We start from the raw sequence: 9,833 nt of genomic DNA, 5'->3' as shown, positions 1-9,833 counted from the left end.
GTTCAGGAAACCCGAAATTTGAAACTCGGGGTAGAGGAACCCGAAATTTCAAAAATCGGGGTAGAGGAACCCGACTAATCCTGTTTCCGCGCGAAAAAGAAGGAATTGGGGTAGAGGAACCCGAAATTTCAGAATTAGGGTAGAGGAACCCGAAATTTCAAAAATCGGGGTAGAGTAACCCGAAATATGTGGGAATCTCGGGGTCGCCTAACCCGATTCACTAATATCGGGTTTCTAAAACCCGATTCTTTCTTTTCCTTTTCTTTTTCCTTTTTCGCTCTCCCGCCAAAAGAATAAGTCGGGTTCCTCTACCCCGATTTTGAAATTTCGGGTTCCTCTACCCCGAGTTTTAAATTTCGGGTTCAACGAACCCGACGGTGTATTATTTCTGAAATATCTCAAAACCGAGTATTATTTCTGAAATAAACAAAAAAAAGTGTATTATTTAAAAAAAATGCGCCATCCTCCACCCAAGGCCGGCGCCCTCCCCTCCCTCATTGGCCACTGCGGCGCCTACCGAGGTATCCATGGATGCCACTAGCCTTCTCCTGAGGCGGTTAGAACGCGGAGGAGGTCGGCGCAATTCTCTCCTTTACGAGATAGATGATGGCGCGGAGGATTTCATCAAGCCCTCCTCTCCCTCCCGAAGCGTTGCCGGAGCCTAGGCGGCCTTCCTTGTGGTACGCGCATCGGGGCTAGAGTTCCAGCAGGGCTTGATCCGGTGGAACTACAGCGGCCGTATCTTCTTCTAGCCGACGCAGGCCATCCGCGACCTCGCCGTGAAGCTCAAGCCGCCCCCCGTGCACGGCTTGTTCGGCGGCAAGATCGTGGTGGTGGTGGACGACTACCTGGTGCGCGGCACGCCGACACCACGCCCAGCAAGATCGTGCGGCTGCTCCACAGCCCGGCGCGCGAGGTGCACATGCGCATCGCCAGCCCGCCCGTGGTGGGGTCGTGCCTCTACATCATCGACAAGTCGAGCGACGGGGAGCTGATACCGAACCAGATGGGCCTGGAGGGCGCGCGCCAGTTGATCGGCAGCGACTCCTTGCTTTCCTCTCGCTCGACGTGCTGCATAGTATATACGGCGAGGAGGCGGGGGACTACCGCGAGTCCGGGATGCCTGCTTCTCTCGCAAGTACACTCTGCTGCCGACACTGACCAAGCTGTCTATCGAATTCAATGAGGAAGATAGACTGGTGAGTACGTGAGCCCTTCTCCGCACAGCTCCTTGCATCTGTTGCAAGGTTATTCTGCTGTCAGGTAGTTTTTTAGGTGGGCTTACGAAATATTTCACTAGCCATCAGGAGCCAGTTCCATAATCAAATTTGCGTAGGTTCGTGAATTCCGTGTGCCTGGCTGCAAGATTATTTGATTATGTATTCTATCCCTGAGCTATTGACGTAAAAGTTAAGTTGCTGCAATGATTGACACCGATAGAGCTTGGGGAGTGCTACTGACAAAAAACCGGGAAACCTTGAATCCCTGTAGGACTAGCCAAGATGGCCAAGTTTGCCACCATTGATACATAATGTTAGTTGAATGTCTCAATCCACTCTGTGAAACACCAAGTTAAACAAACTTTATAAAAAGACTTATATTTTCGAACAGAGGTAGTACTGTTTTAGATCATCATGAAGCCAAATCTTCCTGGCTTCATAATGGAATTTGGGTAGGGGTGTGAATTCTATGTGCATGTACCTAAGGCTGCAAAATCATTTTGGTCATGAATTTTATCCTTGAGCTATTGATGTAAGTTAAGTTGCTGCAATTATTGACACTGATAAAGCTTGCTGAGTTCTAATGACAAAAAACTGGGAAAGCTTGAACTCGGTAGGACTTGCAAAGATGGCCAAGTTTGCCACCATTGAAACATACTGGTTCAATTGAATGTCTGAATGTGTCACTTTGTGAAAAACCCAGTTAAATCCATTTAATATACCAATCACGTGGAACACTTTCTAAGATTTCTCAAGGTTATGAAGACTGCTAACTAGCAATATTCAGGTGCCACTTTAAAGTGGCAAGTTGAATTAATGTGGTGATGACACGTCTGCACTTTGGATGGTTTAATTCCCGTTGGTTCTCATGTACTCAATTCTATGCTGCTTAGCGATTTGGGCTAACATGTTTTTTGTTCCAGACGCTTTGGTTGTCGGCTGTCTTAGTACTCGCTTGGGTGGACCTAGCGGAAATGTAATGGAGCGGCGTTTGGCCATCGTGGGCACCGCTTTCTCTCTCCATGTGGCCTCTCTCTAGAGAAATCCATGTCCATCTCCCCCACCCTTCCGAGCCAAATGCCCAAAACCCAGTACATGTAAACCAAGCAAGAGCTGGAGGCGTCGGCAGCCAGCAAGGAGGATTTCTCCATTAAGAGGATGGCCAAGAACGAATCCAAACCTCAGGGGATCCCGCCCTCCCAGGGCGGCAAGTATGTCGGTTTTGGATCCTCCCGCCACCCTCGGCCAATAGGAACAATGCGGCTTCCCAGGGTGATGTCAACCAAGTCGTCTCCCAGGTAAACAATCATTTATGCTATCTACCATAATCTCGTGGTTGCGATCTAACAGATGTGCAAACATTTCCACGGTAGTTGCTACAATATTGTAAGCACCACGTAACCTTTACTGGTTTTGAAAAGGGAAAATCTACTGTATCATGAAGTTGGTATCTTTAAATCTGCAAATGGTGGACTGCTAGCTAAAAAATTTAGGGGATGAATGGCAATGTTGTAATCATTATTGATTATCATCACATACGGTTCCTTTTAGAGTTCTGCGACACCCATCTTGGTTATTTTGCACCATGGAATTTGTGAAGCATATGTGGTTAAAAAGCCCTTTCTAACTTATGCAAAATTGAGCTTTCATACATGTCTGAAAAGAAGGCACGCAAAGAAGTATTTTTATCTTTTAGATTGAATTATTTTTGTCTTGGCCCGATGGCCAATAAGCTATGTGGAGGAATTCTGATTTTTCAATTCATGTTACATACGGAAACTGAGTCAGCATCACATTATTTCCAGGGATGGATGTATGTGATTATTCTTTAAAACTATTTAATTCCCGATGAATAGTAAAAATATTCTCTCTTTATTTTTTCAAAGGAAAATGAATAGAAATCTCCATCACTATTTAATTATTTATCGTATGGATATTTGTTTCCCAAGAAAAGATAAGCATAGTTGATCATTCACATGGGCATTACAATGTTGTTACAGAGTATTTTTATTTTTTAGATTGAATTATTTTTGTCTTGGCCTGACGCCCAATAAGCTATGTGGAGGAATTCTGATTTTTTCATTCATGTTACGTACGGAAACCGAGTCAGCATCACATTATTTCCAGGGATGGATGTATGTAATTATTCTTCAAAACTATTTGATTCCCGATGAATAGTCAAAATATTCTCTCTTTATTTTTTCAAAGGAAAATGAATAGAAATCTCCATCACTATTTATCGTATGGATATTTGTTTCCCAAGAAAAGGAAAGCATAGTTGATCATTCACATGGGCTTTACAATGTTGTTACACTGTTTCTTGTTGTTGTTGCAAGTAATGGATATTACAGTTTCAGCCTTGATCCATTTACTACTTAAGAATGTTGTTAACTAACCATAAGTTTAGAAATCTTCTCTCTTTGTTTCGGATATTAGAGTCGCCTGATTTGATGACTTCCCATGGCAAGATGAAGGTAGAAGTTGGCATTTGCAAATACACTGTAAGATGGAAAGTACAAGAAATATGTGAAAAGATGCCAATGATATTCTAATACACAGGTTAGGCACTCATAATGTATATTCATGTGGTTTATTATGTCAATAGAAAATACATGAAACCACATGTGCTCCTGAGAAGAATCAGTGTCGTTGTATCTTTGATACTATTGGTACTTTTGGTAGAAAAGAGATGTGCAAACGGCATACCTGTTTCTACTTATTGTGTTGCCTTTGTTCAAGTTCCTTCTCTATATAGGTTGTGTTATGCCTTTCTGTTTAGGATGTGAGTAATTTAAAATATTGAATCTTTCTATGAATATTGGAGAAGTGCAGTGTGAATTGTTTGATTGCAGTGCATTACTATTCGGTTTGTTGCCTTTGCCTAGGTTCCTTCTCTACATGAGTAATTTATTAACTTGGATTATTGAACTTTGCAGTCTTTGGGTTCCCAGGAACCTTATCAGTTGTGTATACTTGATTGGGCACATAAATGTTATGACTGTTTGCATTACCAATTTCCTCCCGAACTTTATAAGTAACCATTTCTACACTACACAAGCTGTACCTTCTAACTATTTAGGTTGATACATGTATGCACTAACAGCCCACCTACGAGATAGATTTACAGAATTAGATATGAACTATGTAAAATAAGTTTGTTATCCAACTAATTAATTCTTATCCGTGTATGGATATAGCATTTCTGAAAATTCCTCTCAAACTGAATAAATAACCATTTCTAGAATACGTGAACTAACTGCAACTTCTAAATATTTTGGTAGTTTAGGTTATTACATGTACACACTAACTCCCGAGCTACTATATTTACAGAGACTATATATGAGCTATACAAAACAAGTTTGTTATGAAGCTTCCAGTTCAGTAAGTTTACAGATTTAGACCTTGTTGTATTCTTGTGCTAACAAGACACGTAAATACTGAATTTTTTTATGCCCATATAAGTATCCAGAGCTAACCTGTTACTTATGCTTAAAATGGGTACTTGCACTGTTCCGCCATCACAAAAGATGCACGCTTCTTATAGGTAGAGAATCATGAATTCATGCGAGCTGTAAGTGGTATGGCTTCAGAACTTTCATTTTTCAGTAACTTTCCATTTTGTGGGTTTCATTAGATAGTTAGAATTCCTTGATTGCAGTAGCAGACCATCTATTACACCTGATCAAATAGCCTGCTGTGCATGCTTCTTTGATTCCTTCTCCTGGCTATTAAACTCTTATTTTATAACCTGGCATGGTTTTTCTTCTAACAGTGCTTAGGAACATTTTAATCTGAACTATTCTGCCCTTTCTCTAGGAGATTGCAATGGGTCATCAAGACTATGGAGCATGGCAACACAAGCAATTCAGGCAACAACACTCCGTATTCATTGCAATTCTATCTTCTTGGAAGAAGTTATCTTGCAAGCTGAACCAACTAAGAAAAGGTGACTGAGACATACTGTCGGCCGGCCTTGCCATTGCCATCATCAGATACCATTTGCACGTGTGTGTCATGCGCTGGCGTTGGTGAGATTTCTTGGTCTTCAGTTTTGCTACCCCCATCTGTAATTACTCTACAACTAAGATTAAGCAGCTTTTCTATCTGGACATTGGTGCATAAATTCCTCGGGTAAATGAATCTGAAATAGCAGCTTAGTCTTAGTTGTAGATGCTAGCGAGGGTGTTACCACACCATGATTATACATCACTATACTGAAGGTAGGTAGAGATGTTTAGGGTGTCCCTTTCGCTGATGAATATTAGTCAATAGGTATTAGAACTCGATCAATTACATGAGAAGTTTTTGTGTTACTTTTTTGTGGAGAGCGTTGATAGCTGGAGATTGTTGAAACAGTTTGTTTATTCGAATTAGATCCTGAAGATTTTCATTGTAAATTCTACTGGTTGTTTGATTGAATTAAATTATTTAAATTTAAATGCGTTGTGCCTCTGAACTCTTTTCTCAATGAAGGTACAGTATCAGTATGCAATATACTATGGTCTAACCTTCAGAGTGCGGTGAAAAGCCAACTTCACTTCTCTCTAGGGGTAACCATATGTGTCGCTTCATCTCGTGGCTTATGTTCTCTAACAGTCTGATAGGAAACGGTGAACTATTTATTTTTCCAGAAAACATGTGGTCCTCCTATATACACAAAATAATTGCAGAAACCTTAAAGGTATATCCTATATCTAAGAAATCGGCCGCGTGCAAAGAAGTTATTTGCTTTTGCTCCCCGGGCCATACCATGATTAGCACCAAGGTGTTCCTGAATATCATATTGATGGAGTTATTTGCTTTTGCTCCCCGGGCCATACGAGGTTCAGCAGCAAGGTGTTAGCAGACCGCATTACCACCACTTGAACTTTCAAGTATGTTAATCGGACCGTCTTGGTGAACCATGTTCATTATATGAACCATCTACTATCTGCTTCCATGTCATCCTTCAGTTTCCATCTCTGCATTGTTCACAGTAATAATGTGTTTGCAACTTTTTTAAGCTATATGCAAATTATACCACGGTCTTGCTATAAAAAGTATGCCCATAGCATCTCACAGAACTTATAGCATCTTTCCCAAGTCTATCGGCCAATGAAACATGTTCTACCAGTTCCAAAATAGCCAATCACCTTACAAAAGAATTTTTATTCATTAGCCACACCAATGGCGCGGCGTGCCGCCGCGCTAGCCTTTGCTAGTTAACCTAAACACGATGAGAGGGAGATAAAGATGGACCTGCAACAACAGTAGGACTTCTGTGCAACACAATCACTAGGAGGAGACACATAACGGCTGTTAGACATATGCTTTGTATCACGTTGTATGGTATGGAGTAGTACACCCGTATATACGTTCTATTGCCACGGTAGAGGCTCTTTCTACCCTATATAAACACGGAACACGAGCCAGGGAGAGGCATTGTTTCAGCCAAACTAACATGGTATCAGAGTTACCTCTTCCAACCCTAGCAGCTGAACATGATCACTAGACAAAAAATTTCGCCGCCGCCGCCGCCTCTTATGGCCGCCGCCGCCCACGATCCGCCGCCGCCGTGCCTTGCACCGTCGCCGCCTGCTGCTGCCTAGTCCCATCTACGGCCGCCGCCACGACCCCAAAACCTACGATCTACCCACGATCCACGTCTACGACCCGCCGCCGCCCTAGCCTCGCTACGGCCGCCACCCTACGGTCTACGACCTAGCCGCTGCCCTTGCTCCGTCTTCGGCTGTCGCTCCTCAGCTCCGATAGCTTCCTCCTCCATGGCCTCCATTGGCGTCACGCTCGGCGCTCCGCCGACTACCAAGCTCACCCGCTCGAACTTCCTCGACGCTAGTGTTTCCCGCCATCCGCGGTGCCATGGTCATGGGCCTCCTCGACGGCACCGACCGCGCCCCCGCCAAGACGGTGTCATCCAAGGACGCCGACGGCAACACGGTCTCCATCACCAACCCTGCCTACGCTGCATGGATTGCGCGCGATCAGGCTGTTGCTAGCTATTTGCTCATCTCCCTGTCGCCTGAGCTCCTCCCTCACGTCTTCGGCCTGGAGACCTCCGAGGCCATCTGGTCTGCCATTACCAGGATGTTCTCCACTGCCTCATCATCCAAGGTCAACGCCCTCCGTGGTGCCCTGAATACCACCAGGAAAAACTCCCTCACCATGGCGCAATACTTTGCCAAGATGAAGGGTTTTGGCGCCGAGCTCGTTGCGCCTGGCAAGACCATCAACGAGAGCGAGCTCGTCAACTACATCCTCAATGGCCTTGATGGCTCCTACAATGACGCCGTGGCCTCCGCCAATGGCCAGCCCGGCCTCACCACCGATGGCCTCTATGACCAGCTGCTCGCCCATGATCAGCGCAACAGCATGCTGCAAGACACCGGTGATACTTTCACCTCCTCCGTGAACATTGCTCGCCGTGGACGTGGTGACTCTCGCCCCGTGGCGGCGCCGATGATGATGACCGCGCCCCACGTGGTCGTGGTGACGGCAACCGCCGTGATGATGACCGCGACCCTCGCCGCACTGATGATCGTGGCCCTCGTCGCGACGATGGCCGTGGCTATCGCCGCGATGAAGACCGCGGCTACCGCCGCGATGACGACCGTGGCCCTCGTGGCCGTGACGATGATGGCGCTCGGCATCGTCACGATGATGGCAATGGCCGGCGTGATGGTCGCCGTCGCCAGAACCGCGCCCCTACACCGTTTGTCGAAGTCTAGTGTCAAATCTGCAAGATATATGGCCATCCTGCCAATGAGTGCTGGTGACGCTACCAGGACAAAGACCGTGATGATTCTGATGATGATGGAGATCGCAAGGAAAAATCTGTGCATGCATGTTGCTTCCTATGGTGTTGACACAAACTGGTACCCGGACACTGGTGCCACGGATCATATCACTGCTGAGTTGAACAAGCTAAACACACATGACAAGTACAAGGGCCGCGAACATGTTCATACCGCCAATGTACATGGTATGCAAATATCTCATATTGGTCATTCAGTTTTGCATACCCCACATAATACTTTGCATCTTAAAAATGTCTTACATGTGCCTGCTGCATCCAAAAATCTTCTTTCAGTTCATAGACTTACCCTTGAAAACGGCATTTACATTGAGTTTCATCCTTTCTTCTTTTTGATTAAGGACCAGGCAACAAGGACGGTTCTGTTTAAAGGGCCATGCATTGGTGGTCTGTACCCGCTAGTTCCTGTTCCTAGTGGGGCGCACAAGGAAGTCTTCATTACAATAAAGCCATCCTCCTCCATATGGCATCGTCGTTTAGGTCATCCGTCGTCTTTTGTGGTGCATCAAATACTTAGGAAAAATGAACTCCCTTATTCTCCAGAAATAAATCCATATGTCTGTGATGCATATCAACTAGCTAAGAGTCACCAGTTGCCATACCCCATCTCTACTAGTGTTTCTACTGTTCCTTTGGAACAAGTATTCTCTGATGTATGGGGCCCATCACCTGTTTCTACTGGCAAACATGAGTACTATGTGAGCTTTATTGATGATTATAGCAAGTTTACTTGGATTTACTTGCTCAAAAACCATTCTGAAGTATTCCAAGTCTTTCTTAATTTTCAGAAATTTGTTGAACGAAAATTTGAGAGAAAGATGAAAACCATGCAAACTGATTGTGGTGGTGAATATGTCAAACTCAGTTTCTTTCAAAAATGTGGCATTGTCCATCATGTCTCTTGCCCATATGCTCATCAACAAAATGGCTCTGCTGAACGCAAACATCGACATATAGTTGAAGTTGGCTTGTCCCTTCTTGCCAATGCATCCATGCCATTAAAATTCTGGGATGAGGCTTTTCTTACAGCTACTTTTTTGATTAATCTCCTACCCAGCAAAGTCATCAATTTTGACACTCCTGTTGAACGCCTTATGCACTCCAAACCCAACTATGAATCCCTGCGTGTTTTTGGTTGTGCCTGTTGGCCCAATATTTGACCTTACAACAAGCGCAAACTTGCCTTCCGCTCCACTAAATGTGCCTTCTTGGGATATAGTCCTCTTCATAAGGGTGTCAAATGTCTAGATGTCTCCACGGGACGTGTTTACATTTCTCGTGATGTGATCTTTGATGAGCGTATTTTCCCTTTCGCTGACCTGCATCCTAATGCAGGTCGCCGTCTTCGTAATGACATTCTTTTGCTACCTCATGATACACATACTACTGTTGGGATGCACAAAATGATGATTACATGCCTTTGCCTATTATACCTGTGATGACTAATCTTGGCCAGGAACCTCAAGATATTCCACCTCCAGATGATAGTACTCTTCGTACTTATCATGCTGATACAAATTTTGTTGAAAACGGTGAAGAAACGGACTCGGGAGAGTCCTCTGAAGTTGCACCGCCGTCGTCCACTACAAGAAAAGTTCTGATAGACAACGTCTCAAAATCGTCCGCTAAGGGGTATTTTTCGTCGCCTATGGGCCTAACCCGACGATATGGGTTCTGTTGTGGAAACTGCGTCAGGCAAAGTCCTACGACGATTTTTTCGGTCCGTCGCGCTTGGGCTCCCTTCCGCCACGGAAAATCGGACCGTTGCCCAAGTGTTTCCGGGAGCCCGTTGACTGCTGACG

General features: G+C 44.7%; 1 long non-coding RNA gene across 2 annotated transcripts; it reads left to right on the top strand.

Annotated features, from left to right (window-relative positions):
* Positions 1 to 463: 463 nt before the first annotated feature.
* On the top strand, positions 464 to 5,688 carry LOC127297194 (uncharacterized). Of its 2 annotated transcripts, XR_007848982.1 has the most exons (3): positions 464 to 1,199; positions 2,144 to 4,798; positions 5,037 to 5,688. It is a non-coding gene; the product is annotated as an uncharacterized lncRNA (long non-coding RNA). The 2 variants fall into 2 exon arrangements; XR_007848979.1 differs by having other exon boundaries at positions 2,144 to 5,688.
* The last annotated feature ends 4,145 nt before the right edge of the window (positions 5,689 to 9,833 follow it).

Source organism: Lolium perenne, chromosome 4 (assembly GCF_019359855.2).
Source record: "Lolium perenne isolate Kyuss_39 chromosome 4, Kyuss_2.0, whole genome shotgun sequence".
Lineage (NCBI taxonomy): Eukaryota > Viridiplantae > Streptophyta > Magnoliopsida > Poales > Poaceae > Lolium > Lolium perenne.
Note: the sequence above shows the minus strand (reverse complement) of the source record. Positions and strands in the feature narration are given on the sequence as shown.